A 13,751-nucleotide genomic window follows, 5' to 3' on the forward strand; every position below is an offset into this window, starting at 1 on the left:
CTAAAATCTACATTTCCAACCATATTTCTCACTAACTTACCCACAGGTCCTACCCACATCCAACGGGTTGATCTCTGCCAAGTTTCCCCCAAATCCATGCTTGTTCACTAGTGACCAGGATTTGTTTCCTTACACTGGAAATTCTTTCCCCCTCCTCTTCAGCTATCTCAAATCTTTAACCTTTTTTTTTTTAGGTAAAATTTGCAAAACATAAAAGTAACTACTTTAAAGTGTACAAGTCTGTGGCATTTAGTACATTCTTAAAGCTGTGCAACCATCACCCCTACCAAGTTCCAAAACATTCTAATCACCTCAAAAGGAAATCCTGTGCCCATTAAGCAGTCACTCCTCTTCCCCCTTCCCGAGGCCCTGGCAACCACTAATTTGCTTTCTATCTCTATGGCTTTGCCTATTCTGGACATTTCATAGTAACAGAATTGTACTTGGATTCCCTTGCTTTTTTTTTCCGTATTATTTTTTAGTTTTGTTTTTTTTCCCCCAATAAGGTTACTCTGTCCATCCCTGAACTTATGAAGTCAAGTTCGACTCCTACCTTCTCTACAAGACTTTTCCTGGGTATACTCTCTGCGCCACACTGATCTTGCCATTCTCTGAATTTCTGTAGCGTTTGTTTTCTGCCTTCCTTATTTGAGTCCTGGACCATATACTGCTTTGAATTGTTGGTTACAACAATTAACTGGACCCCTTTTTGATTCATGTCGATTACATGCTCCTAGACCCAGGAGCTTTGGCGTGTCCCTTTGTGTCTGGAACCTACTTTAACATGTATGCAATTCACTGTGTGCACCCATATATGAATAAGTAGTAAGTTAAGAGAACGGAAGTATGGATCATCCATGAAAGCTTCCACCTGTTTCAGTTTTTTGTCCTTCCTTCTATCATGCTCTATCCTCAACTTCCCTTTGCTTCTCTCTTGGTATTGTATCTAGTAGGGCACTTCTTTGTCCCAGTAGGAGATGAACAGATGTGGCTGTAGGAGGATGATGGCAGGATGCCCAAGGGTGGAGAGGGTGCAAATGCCCTGCCTTGATATTCTGTTAACAGACTCCTACCTTCGTTCTACATCCACAGATGAAGGCCTACAGAGAAGAGTGGGTGTGCAGAGATGTCACAAGTCCACATAAAAAAAAGGTTTGTCTATTTGCTTTGCTTTTATATGTAAATCAGTCTTTGGTATTTTGATTTGAAGTTGCTCATAAACCGGTATCTACCTTGTAAAAGGAGATTAACTATTAAATAATTATGATAATACTTTGATTCACATATGAAATAGCTGAGCGATTACATTATTTAACATATTATAAGCCAACTATTATAATAGACCAGAATTTGATAATGTTTTATCTAACACTTAACAAAAAGTTGGAAAGGAAACTAATTTTATTTTATGCATAAGGAATAAGTCTAAATAACATTTCCTACTGCACAGTACTCTGAACTCTTCTCTAGCAGTAGAAGCACTAAACAGAATTTGTTACAGTTGCCATTGGACGGCTCCAAACAAGAATGTAAAACAGTGTGCTGGCCCTTAGGCCATTTAAAACCTGTTCTTCTGACCATAACAACTAAAAGATCCAACATAGAATGCTGAAGTCTATAATTAACATTTTTTTCCCTTTCATATCCCATTTTGCCGCTTTAGAATAGCAAAATGGAAATGTCTTCTGGCACTAATTTCATATCACTATGTATCATTAAAAAAATGTTACATAAAATAGAAATTAACATTTTAAAGAGTAATTTAGGGAATTCCCTAAAAATTTGGAGAGCTGGAACACTGAGAATCTCATACAAGTGATACTGAGAAAGCAAAACTTGTCCTCAAAATCAAATCCAGTTTGGAAGTATTTATAAAGTACGTATAATGCACCCAGCCCGCTGTGTTACAGGCTGTGAATTAGGGAAGGTGTGCAATGCATATATATGTAAGAGGAATAATAAGAAATACAACATTCATTCCTATCCATTAGGAATTAACATTGTTGCCTGGTACCCAGAACTTGAACATAGAAATTGTAAGATATGACAGCATATATAATGTGCAGTGTCCACATCAGATTACATGTCAGAGGAGGCCTGCCTTCTGTTTTACTTTAGCTAACATTAAAATTAGTTTGCATTTTCTGAATTCAAAAGCTGGTGGTCAGGGTAAATATATCACATACACACATGTTGTATCACAAAGGAAATCAACCTGACATTTAAAAACTGAATGTGCATAGTAAGAACAAATTAACTGGGTGTGTGTATTGCGCTTTGTGAGGACCAAAGACCGTCCCAGCAGGCATAGTGGGATACACAGCATGAATCGTGCGAATGGCCTAACGACACAGCCATGTCAACATGCTGTGCTCAATCACTTAGTCATTGTCTCAGATTTTACTGAGCTGGGGTTATCTGCCTGCCTCACGTTAGATGCTGGTTCATTTACTCAGTCTCTGTGTGGCGTCGCCACACTGAAAATGCACCTGACTCACCATCTACAAGGCCATGTTTCCAGGTGGGCAGATACTGTGTCCCATAGAAGGATATCTAGTGCTGCAAAGCGACTGGTCATTCAATAAATGTGGATAGAGTTTGTGGAATTGAATAAACGGTGGTGAAATTTGCAAAATTTGAAAGTTTTGGCTATATCCGGATTGAGTCGCACTGTAATATTCCATGCCACTGTATATATGAAAATCAATTCCATTTAACTTCATATGAAGTCCTTCAAAATTTATTTTCCTCATCTTTTTTCCCCCAAAAGTTTCACGTTCAGGATTTATTCTAAGTGGTCAATAAGATATTTTCTGTCTATTTAAAAACAGAACTGAAATAATAGACAATTTGATTTTGAATATACGAATAGAAGTTGGAAATAACTATAAAATTAATTTGACCAAAGGACAGTCACCTGAAATAGGATCTGTGTCCCCTATTGCTGAAATATTATATTCCAAAAATGGGGAAGTTCTTAATAGGCTTTTAAAGGAAAGTAGCTAACTTTATTTCCCAGGGGAAAAAAGTTTGTTTGTTTGTTGTTTTTTGAATTTTAATGGGCTAGTCCCAGTGAACTTGTTTTACATTTTTGTTAGGTGTAAATAATTTTTTATAAATAAAAGTTGTGAACTAAATTGACTTGGATAGTTCACCACTTAAATACATCTATTGTGAGAGCATTATAAAATAAATAATCCTTCTGCAAAGTGAATAATCACCTTGTCATTTAGATTTTCAAGAATAGTAATGCCTTATTAACAAAGGATGCATTTCTATCTTCTTTGTTAATAACTTTATTACAGACGGAGAAGTTATGTCATAAATACATTGTATATAAGATACAATACATATATGTAACCCCAAATAATATAATACTAAGAGAGCAAGAAAAAATAGTCAAGGATACAGGTTTTCCCCTACAACATGCTAACTCAAAGACAGCCACCCAGCTCAAGGTTGGCCTCGCAATGCCGCCGACACACAGGCCTGGGTCAAGACTGTCCCCTCCTGAGTCACCATCTCTTCCACTAATGTTCTTGTTAAATCTATATAACGATAATCGTAAACTCCTGGACAGACGGAATTTATCTGTCTTGTTCACTGCGTTATCCGCCTTCTCTAAAACAGCTTTTGGCACAAAGTAGGTGCTCAATAAATATCGATTGAATAAATACAGCTTCAGTAAAAAGAAGCTTCTCAGATGTGTTCTAAGGTATCATCATATCAAGTCTGTATAACCCACAAACAAATTCTAAGAGCTATAAACTGAATTTTGTTAGCTGAGGTTTGCCTTGGGCTGTATTAGGATTAAATCATCAAAAATGGCAGAAAGAAGAGAGAAATATTTAGTTTAGCTGATGTGAAATTTCTAAAAAGCGTTTAGGACTTTGTTTTTATTTAGAAAAAGTTTATTCTCACATCATCAGGCTGATACAAATTTCTCAAAAAAAAGTCCCAAATTAAAGTGACAAGAAAAATGTAACCTGTAATCTGGGTCAAAGGCAAAACTACTTGATTTTCCCATTGGCATTTCTAAAACAATGCAACAGAAAAAAGGAAAAATTAATTCAAAAGCCATTTCTGTGTGTGTTGTACACATGCGTGTGCACATAGACATATAGATAGACATATATAGACATATAGATATATCTTTTACAGTGTTCACTCACAGGTCTGACTAGATTTGGGGACACCTCTACTCACTCGCTATTTTAAATCTCTTTTTATTTTTTAAATTATTATCACAGATTATATCAAGGTCTCATAATGACCATTTGTAAGTGGTAGAAGTTTACTTTCACATGCTTCTGCATTAGCTCTTTCTGATTACAAGTTCAGCATTCTGTCAAGAGTTGGAAGGCCAAATAACTCTATCATGAGTTTATTTAGTTTTAGGGAAAAAAAATATAATAGATATACATATTTTTCTTAAAAAATTAAAAGAGGGTGACTTTAAAAATATAATCCTGGAAACTATTTTTCAAAGCTCTGTTGGTCAGTGTATACTAAAGATAAAAAGAGAACACAGGTCCAGAAATCAACAAAAATCAAATCTTAGGTATGGCTGACAAAACTAAGAGGCTGTCACAGAGATGGGATATTCTTCCCTTCCAAATTGAGGCTAGTCAAGCAAAGAGTACAGCAAAACACAATATGTGAAATAAAATTAATTATGAAATAAAACTGGGTACAACAAAAGAGAATTCATGCAGTGCCTTCTGTTATCTTCAATGGCTTTAAAGGAATAAAATCGCTAAAAGAATCTCAATGTTTAATTTACTCTTTGCCTTGATTTTTACTGATCAGGGTCATAGACCCATTTTAAAAAGCTATATATGTATGTTTTTAGTTATAGAATTAATTTTATATTACTGGCTAAACTTTGGAAAAGAGAAAAATATAGAAACAAACAAAAGGCCCTCCATAACCTCACTGTTTTAATATAACTGTCATAATTTTTGTATATTCCCTTCCAGACTTTTTCATATACCTATGTCTATACAAGGTTATAATCAATAGTGCGCATACATTTTTATGCTACTTTTTAAAATTTAATTTCAGATTTGCTATAGTTTTCTAAGTCATCATTGATAATTGTATCACATTTCACCTAGTAATTACACCATAATTTACTTAACCATTCCCCTGCTGTTGAATATTTAAGTTACTTCCAAATATTGGTTCCTATAACAATGCTTTTATGAAAGTTTTTGTGTATGTGGCTTTTCCTATATCCTCCATCTCTTTGGAAAAAGTCTCACAAGTGGGGGTATAGCATCAGAGTGTGCGATATACTGCCCAACTGCTTTCCAAAGAGACTGAAGTAAATCATAGTGACATCAGAGATATACAAGGATACAAGTTTCTTCAATTCCAGAATAACAGAATTTAAAAAAAAAAACTATCAACAATCCCTAGGAAAGGTTTATTTTCTATTATTAAACTGGCATTAAGGTTTACAAATCCGTATCCTGTATGTCTGTTTAATGTGAATCTTCAAGGGGTGGAGCATCCTTGGTGAGCTTATAAAATCCAGTCTTAGAAATAATACTCTGAACTTGGAGATTCGGGATCCTAGGCAACCATTCTAAGGTGAGAAGAACCAGTGACGCTTGGACTAAGAAGTGAGCCAGCTAGCTTCTCTTGACACAAGCTTATTGACAACAACACTGAGCTTCTTTAAGTAATAAAATGTCAAACCAAGAGGGGTAATTTAATATGATGATCCCAAGAGATTCTACCCATGGGGAGAATATGACAAAGAACTTAAGTGTAGGCAAGGGTAAGGCCTACGAAAAATAATCCAAACTAACCAATGGGCTCCAGGCTATCGGATTGGATGCAGGGATCACCTCGGGTGAGGGGTTCCAAAACAGTGTACATCAGAACTCTCTGCACAGCCTGTTAAAGCACATCCCCATAGTTTCTGATTCAGTAGGTCTGCGGTGGGGCCAGAGAATTCGCATTTCTATCAAGTTCCCAGATGATCCTGATGCTGCTGGTCCAAGGACCATACTTTGAGAACCACCGCCTTGGAGAACCACTGCCTTGGAGAACCACCGCCTTAGACTATTTCTGTACACTTATGAAAATGTGTGAGTGCCTATATGTGCTGTACGCTGTGCTATATGCTGGAGATAGAAAGAATAAAACCTAGTTAGTACCTTTTTTAAGAAACGGATAATCTATATTTTTGTAGACATTGTACTACTCTAGTTCTAAAAGCCAACAATTTGGACCTTGTTGAAAACCAAGTTAAAAAATATATTATATTGCCTTTAAATAAAGCCAGGATGTTTCTAATTAGTTCCAAATGCTTTAGGAAACATGTAGTAATCCCGCATTGGCAAATGCCTGGGTGTTTTCCTCACTCTCCTGGATTTTACTGACATATGCAAATAATTTATTAAAGTACCTTCTTCATTTACACGTACACCATTCATACGTTTTCTCTTTCATAAACTCTATCCTCTATATAAAACAAGAGAAAGAGTTGATATAAGTACTTTTCTATATATAATCAAAATTTTGGTAATTATCAATTGACAGAAAAGAACGGCATTTAGTCAGGTAAGGCTGGGATTCTGTGCTGTAGATGCAGACTTCAGCGATCCTTTGGAAAAAGTGAATGACAAGTAAGCAACATGCTTAGTCATAGGCCTGTGGGTGGCCCCTACCTACCTGTTAAACACTGCCTATCAGCTGATTCACAGAATTAATGAACTTGCTTTTGAGGTGGCTACTAAGCTTCTATTTCTAACATAGATGTGTTGGCTTGCCATACTATTTTTGGCAAAAAAATAAAGCATGTATGAAATTTTATGCTCTGTTGATCGGCCAAAGTATTAAGCATTACTTATACTTCTTTGCCATGTTTTTTTCTGATGAGATTGAAAGAGTCCTCTCATTTCAATTTATTAGAAAACTAGTTTAAAAGTCTGGAAGAATTAACTCATGCACAGACGAGATAATTTGTCTAACATTGCAGAGAAAATAAAAGACAGAGTGAGAGGTAATATTCAGATATTGGATTACATTAACCAACAACTAATTCATAACCTTAATTTTGATAACATTTCCTAAGTAAACTGATAATATTTGGGAATAACAACTTGTTTTCTTTGAAAAAAAAATGGTTCAAGGAAAAACTACAAATTGCGTTGACTTTTAGGAGAAAAATAAAGGCATGTATGGGAGAATACATTCTTTCCTATCACTACTATGTCAAATGGATATCTTCATATTTAGTTTCATGAAGGCTGGTTTGTGGAGAAATTGGGACCTGAATCACTTTAATTTTACTTTTCCTTATCCCAATCCTCTCTCAAACTCCAAATGTGTTTTCCATTCCTTAAAGGCCTTGTTTTCAGGTAGCAAGGAAACTAGGAACCAACCTGTCAAATTTTTGCTGATGGTGATTTAAAGAATTAACTTTGCTAGAAACATTGGCATCTTGAAAGCAGACTCTAAACCTCTAAATGACAAAGGCAGTTTTAAAGGTGGAATGACAGCCAGTGGGAGTGGGGGTCAAAGTTAAGGGGTTCTTTCCAGCATTTCATCATTGCACTCTGGCAGTCTGACAGGTATGTTTCCCCATTGCCTTCACTATAAAGGAAAGTTTATTCCTTAAACATACAGGATGAGAATATTCTCTTTCCATTCACTTTCCCAAAGGCAACTTAGAGAGCCAGAGAGAATACCGGTGCAAAGTGGCAAATTTTAAATGTAAAGCTAATCTAAAATTCTATGATGTCACCAAGGAGCAAGATGAATTGTTAGAAACCAACCTTATATTTCAGGTCTCTGCACAGTAACTACGTAACCTGCTGATAGTGGGAGTTGAGCATACAGAGATTCTTAGACTCCCACTCAGGGTATTTCCCTATTTTTCTACCTCCCTCATATCTGCCTCCTTATCTGCGGTAAACTGTGAAGGACTTCTCACCCCAAGTTTGTACTAATCTGAACTCTTCCCAGAAGGTCAGAAAATTTGTCTCAAAAAGCCTTAACTACATATTATAATTCTTCTAGACGAGTCCACAAATTAGTTTCCAAAAAACCAAAACTAAGTTAAAACTGGCAATGAATTTGTTTTCTAAAATCAATGCAGTGGAATAAAAATGTTTCCTAAACAGATACTGAATCCAACCAAACTAAACCATTATATGGTCTAGTTTAAATTCTGACCACAAGGTTTTAAATTTCTATTTTAATTGATTCATGTTGCATGAATTGATGACTTCATCTCTTTCCTTTATATCTGAGAAATCGCAGTAGGGTAAGGAAACTCATTGCACCCTGTCCACAAACAGAGTTTCAAGTTGAGAATGGGCCTGGTCACTGGAATACCTGAGGGTACAGCAATGACTGAGAAAAGCCCAACCTATACCATTCAGGGAGTAGAAGTTCATGCCTCTCCCCACTCCCTACCCCAAAGGGAAGCCACAGGAAAGTGGACATTCACCTGTAGTCACTGCTCTATGCCTTTCTTTACTCTCTGTTTCCCCTTCCTTTCAATTATGATCCCACTTGAGCTTTATAGCTCTATATTCCAGGAACATAATGGAATTCTGGCCTGGAAACACGTCCCTTACATTCTTGCACAGAAGACAATTCATAATAAACATATTATTTAACAATTCACATGGAGAAGTTAAAATTTATGATGCATGGTTAACTATATGCTTTCCTAATTACGCTCTACTAGTAAATTGATGGGTTATTAGGGGCATACTCACATTGCAAGCCACTAAAAGCCTATTTTTTGGTTACAGCTTGTTAGAAAGACACCCAGTTTTTATGACAAGCATAAGTCACTATTTAGTTTTTTAGGCTGTAATACTAAACTATATTTCGATCTAAAGGATCACCGCCCTCATTATACAACAAACTTGTTCCCGGATAAATTATAATATATACTCAGAGGGTGCACCATAAATATATGCACAGAATAAAACTTTATATATAAAAAAAGCACAATCCGTGCCTTCTAGACACATTAGACATACAATACTGACACAAGAGGGTCAACGTTATGTCTACTATAGGACTTGCAAACATAATATCAATAAACCAAAAATAATTACTAGGCGGATTTTTATCCAAAGTCATCAGGGAATGATGACAATTTAAAATCAAATAACAATGAAATATTTCCAGAAGCATTTTATAAATTGATCACCACAGGGCAAGCATTATCTTCAGTTCACTCTTAAGAATAATCTCAAAATTAGTGCTAGGGTGAACTATTAACAGTTGTAAAAGAGTTACTTATACATAATGCAGACAACTATGAAGGTTCTCTTTAAAATATCTGCTCAATTAAATTCAGGGCCAACGTCATAGCATTTAAGATACACAGGTTGCTGATCAAGTCTTAAAAATCATACAAAAAAACACACAAAAAAACGCACAGAACAATAACTGCAATACTTTTCCCATTTCACAGATGAGGAAATGGAGAGTTGGAAAGAATAAGAGACTTGCCCCGCTATAATAACTGAAACAGTTAAAAATGTAAACACTCATATACTGAATTAAATATTTAGTATTAAAATATTGGTGTGCATTGAAGAAAAATATTAAGATTATATAAACCCATTTTTAAAAAATAATTTAAGTATATACTATTATTGGTGATAGTTGGTGTCTTAGTATCTACAAAAATTTCGCCCAAAATATGGCCTATTGTATTTGAGCCGATTTCCTTACAAGAACCTACTTAAGTATTTTAGGTAAATAAAAATTAAAACATGATATTTTTATTAAATAAGCTTAAAACATATGCCATATAACTCCCCCAAATCTACCTCTGCCTTGTGATAAAATACAAAGAGTAAATAAGAAACCCCCAGGAAGATTACAAATAATCTTAAATTTAAAATTTTCATCTAGAATGCTGTGAAACTACCTGAAGTATGATATGTTGGGGCTATCTACGCTTGCAAGATGGTTTTTCACAGATCTTACTGTACATTTGTGAAGTCAAATCGATCAGTTTTAAAGGACCTTTGTAAGCATTTTACATCGCTGCTCTTTTTGTTACTGTTTAGTCTTAATAGGGAGAAAGGAACAGCTCAAGAGTCAACTACCCTAACGTGGGAATTTGCTAGGAAAAAATAAGAAAAGTAAATTAGAAATTCAGTTTAACAGTTTTTAAGGCGGGGAAGGGCGTATGTTTACGCTTATAGACTGGTGTCTTAAATGTTCTTGATTAGTGATTCAAAAAACATCCTCTACAACTAATATTTATTTAGTGGAATCCTATGAGTCCAAAAACTTGTTCTAGTACATTTGCCGCACCTATGATATATATTATATTTCCAAATTCAAGTGACATTGAATTCAGCAAACCACTCACAAATTAGAATGACTAACATTTTCTGTTCTATTCATTGGGCATATGTAGAGCCTACGAAAGAAACAAAAGTATGGGCCAGAATATATGACATTTGTAATGTATTATTTTAACATTTTTTTCCTATTTCACGAAAGTCTCTAGTTATTAACAACCACTTCACAATTTAAAAACGAAATGCATTATTAATACTTGCATATGTTTTCATAGCAGTGCCGTTCACACTGCTATTACACGCATGATTATCTTGATAATTAAAGTTAGTGGCAAGCATCCTTATTTTCAAAGAATTACAGAGGAGAGAAAATAGGTATTTGCTTATAGTCATATTACTTACTAATTAAAAGCAATTAGCCATGAGCAGCAGTGCATTTCTAATGCAAATTCCTACAGTAACACTTTTTCTCTTGTACAAATTTTAATATATAGGGATAATATAATTTTATGTCACAGGGATTTTGAAATTAACATTGTGATTTTTAAAAATGATCATTTCTTTTAAATGTAAGTCTGAAATATACAAAGAAATGAACAGTAAGGAAACTAGTCTCTTCAAAGAAAATAGTGTATTTAATTATTTAAAATACCAGTTGCAGTTTTAATTTTAAAAATACATTATATTCTTTTAAATTTAAGAATGAAAAAACCGTGATCAAAAAACTTAGCTTGAAATTCTCCAACCTTTATACTTCACTGATGGCATGCTTTTACAATAGTTATTGCAAAAGCTACAAACCAACTTAAATATGAAAAAAGAGTTTTGATTAAAAAATTAAATCACCAGTTATTTTTCTTCCAGTAAGAAAAGGCTGAGCAGTCACTAGTTAATTCTAAGGTGTTTTAAGATATAATTATCAGCAAACGGAGTATCAGATATCATCAAATTTAAATAAAAGAGAAAAATTATATGAAGTACACAGTAAGACAAAAACGGATGGTTTTGTAACAGACTTCACTGCTTGGCTAACACATTAGTTTTAAAATATTGTATATTAAAGAATCCTATGGAACATATATAACCTCCAGAGTGAATCTGATTGAAAAATAGACAACACAAAAATTGTTTTAAAACTTGAATAGGATCTTTTGAAATAGCACTCCACATGCTAACTGGGAGTATCAATGAGTATTTTCTATAAAACTTGTATAGGAGTGGAAGTTATTTCTTTAAGAGAGAGGCCACAGTGAATGTCTATGTTAGTCTCTATACCAGAGGGTTTTCTAACTCATTTAGCAGCATCAGGTTGGTTCTACTTTCAGCCAGGTATTGAACACTTAGCCCTAAACAAGGAAGGCTGCCACAGAACACCTGAGATCTGTCGAACATCTACTCAGGTCCTTTGAAAAGTAAGTTGGTCATTGTTCTCCCAATAACTCATTACAATTTGTTTCATGAATGATAAAAACACCTAACATTAAAACTGTACTTCAAAATCGAGTTTCTCCAGCAATAGGTTTCACACAACTCAGTTCATCATCTTGCTCGGTTTTGTTTTCAGATGATAATTTACACAAATTAATTTTACATTTTGTCCCCAAGCTTAAAAGGAGGAAAAGAAGAAAAACTTTAGCTTCTTCATGACACACTACTGTTTTGCTTTATTCTCCTGAAATAATTTTTCATTTTCCCAACCATTATCCTCAAACTCAAGTGAATTAGATTCTCACCGTAAAGCAAGAGCACAGCAAAATAATAACGATATAGTATAATTAACCATCATCGTCATCTTGCACATTTTGGACACATCACCAAAACATTTGAACAAAATGCAGTTACAGTGAGCCGACTCACCTAAGCACTGGGAGTTAAGAAGAATTAGAAATGCAGCCTTCTGATTCACCAGCAGAGGTAAAGGCCCCTTCTTTACCTAACTGACCTTATATAAAAGCAGCAGATAGGTTACTCCCAGTTTCTGCCTCCTTACCTTAGGCTCCTCCCCAAATACCAAGGCATAAAGTACCACGACTACACACCCACCTTGCACCCCCTACACTGAGGGACCATGATTACCTACCTCGGTTAGGCTACAAGTGCAGTAGTAAAGCTTGTGCGGACGAGTGGGGGCCTGCAACACGCTAACACTCGCTTTCCGAACAGGGGATGAGAGGGGGCCGCACTCTTCATCCCCGACGACCCTGGGGGCTCCAGCCCACACCCCCAGCCCTCCACTCGGCTCAGAGTCAGCAGAGAGCTTAAGGGCACCGGGCTGGGTGACCCCAAGGGCTTCCCTCGCTTAACTGTCACTACGACCCTACACAGCGATCGCCGCCTGGGTTCTGCAGACCGAGCAAGAGGACTCCACGGCCGCCAGACGGCCACGCACGGGATCCCGCGTTTCTACCCCAATGTCCCCCGCGAGCCGCTCCCGGAAGCCTGAGCACCTCCTCGGGTGATCGGAGGTCCCGGGTCCTCTAGGACCTCCACCCAGGGCAGCTCAGGACGCGAGGGCTCGCGTCTCCTGGGGCGGGACCGCCGCTCTCTGGCGCGCCTCGCGTGCAGCCCTTGCCCTCCACCGCCGCGTTTGCTCGCGCTGCGCCGGGACTTCTCGGGGCTCAGTCCTCAGCTCCGGACCTGTCATGCCCCGTCCCCGCGGACCGTGACCCCTCTGCCCACGACCCCTCAGCCAGAGACCCCTTCAGCGGCGACCCTTCAGTCCGTCCGGGTCCCCTCTAAGCGAGCCCTCAGCCCCCGCCAGCTCTCAGCATAGATAGACCCTCCTCGGTCCCGGACCCCTCTGCGCGCCGCCTTCCTCCGCGTCCCCTCGCCCCGCATCTCCCGCCCCGAGGCCCCGTGGGCCGGAGCGCCCCCCGGGCACCCTGATTCTGACCTGCGGCGGCGGCGGCGGCGTGGCGCCCCGCTCTAGTGTCCCGGCGGCTGACCGAGCGCCCCAGGCGGCTGCTCCGCAGGGGCCTGGAGTGCGGTCGACTCCGCCTGCCCGAGGCCGAGCGGGGCCAGGGGCGGGCGCGGGGTGGGGGCGGCGGGCGAGCCGGGAGGGAGCGGCCCGCGGCACCCGCGCCCTGGCGCACAGTAGGGCCCCTAGCCTCCGGGGCTGCCTTTTCTGATCGCCTACTAGGCGTCCAGCCCCGTTTGTTCCTCACAATCACCGCTGGGAGGCGGCCCCGAATGGTCCCATTTTACAGAGAAGGGCCCCGGGCGAAGCTCAGAAAGATGCCCCGGGTCACGTTAGGGTAGAGCCCGGGATGTGGGGTTCCGGAGCCCGCCCGCCCTCTCCAGGCCAGTGTGTCTCGCCTTTCGCAGAGTGGTCTGCGAGATTCCCACCCGCCCCGCAATTGCTCTTTTCAATGACATTCTTTACAAAAAGTAGTTAAAAGCATACTTAAGATCACCTGGTTTTTATCTGATATCCCAATGGTGCTGCACACTTTCAGC

At 38.2% G+C, this 13,751-nt stretch overlaps 1 protein-coding gene across 6 annotated transcripts in view; it reads right to left on the reverse strand.

Moving 5' to 3' along the window:
- Positions 1-13,518, reverse strand: part of PPARG (peroxisome proliferator activated receptor gamma) — a 123,452-nt gene extending 109,934 nt beyond the window's left edge. Inside the window, exon 1 of one of the 6 annotated variants that reach the window (XM_019732688.3) lies at positions 13,189-13,518. The gene's annotated coding sequence lies outside the window, so the exon portion shown is untranslated. Of the gene's footprint in view, positions 1-12,152; positions 12,250-12,375; positions 12,929-13,188 lie in introns of those variants that run through there. The other 5 variants (XM_074312974.2, XM_074312973.2, XM_074312975.2 and 2 more) reach the window with 5 other exon arrangements.
- Positions 13,519-13,751: the final 233 nt, after the last annotated feature.

The sequence above is a fragment of the Rhinolophus sinicus genome, chromosome 5, assembly GCF_057876585.1.
Source record: "Rhinolophus sinicus isolate RSI-liver-muscle chromosome 5, RSI-T2T, whole genome shotgun sequence".
NCBI classification, from domain to species: Eukaryota; Metazoa; Chordata; class Mammalia; order Chiroptera; family Rhinolophidae; genus Rhinolophus; species Rhinolophus sinicus.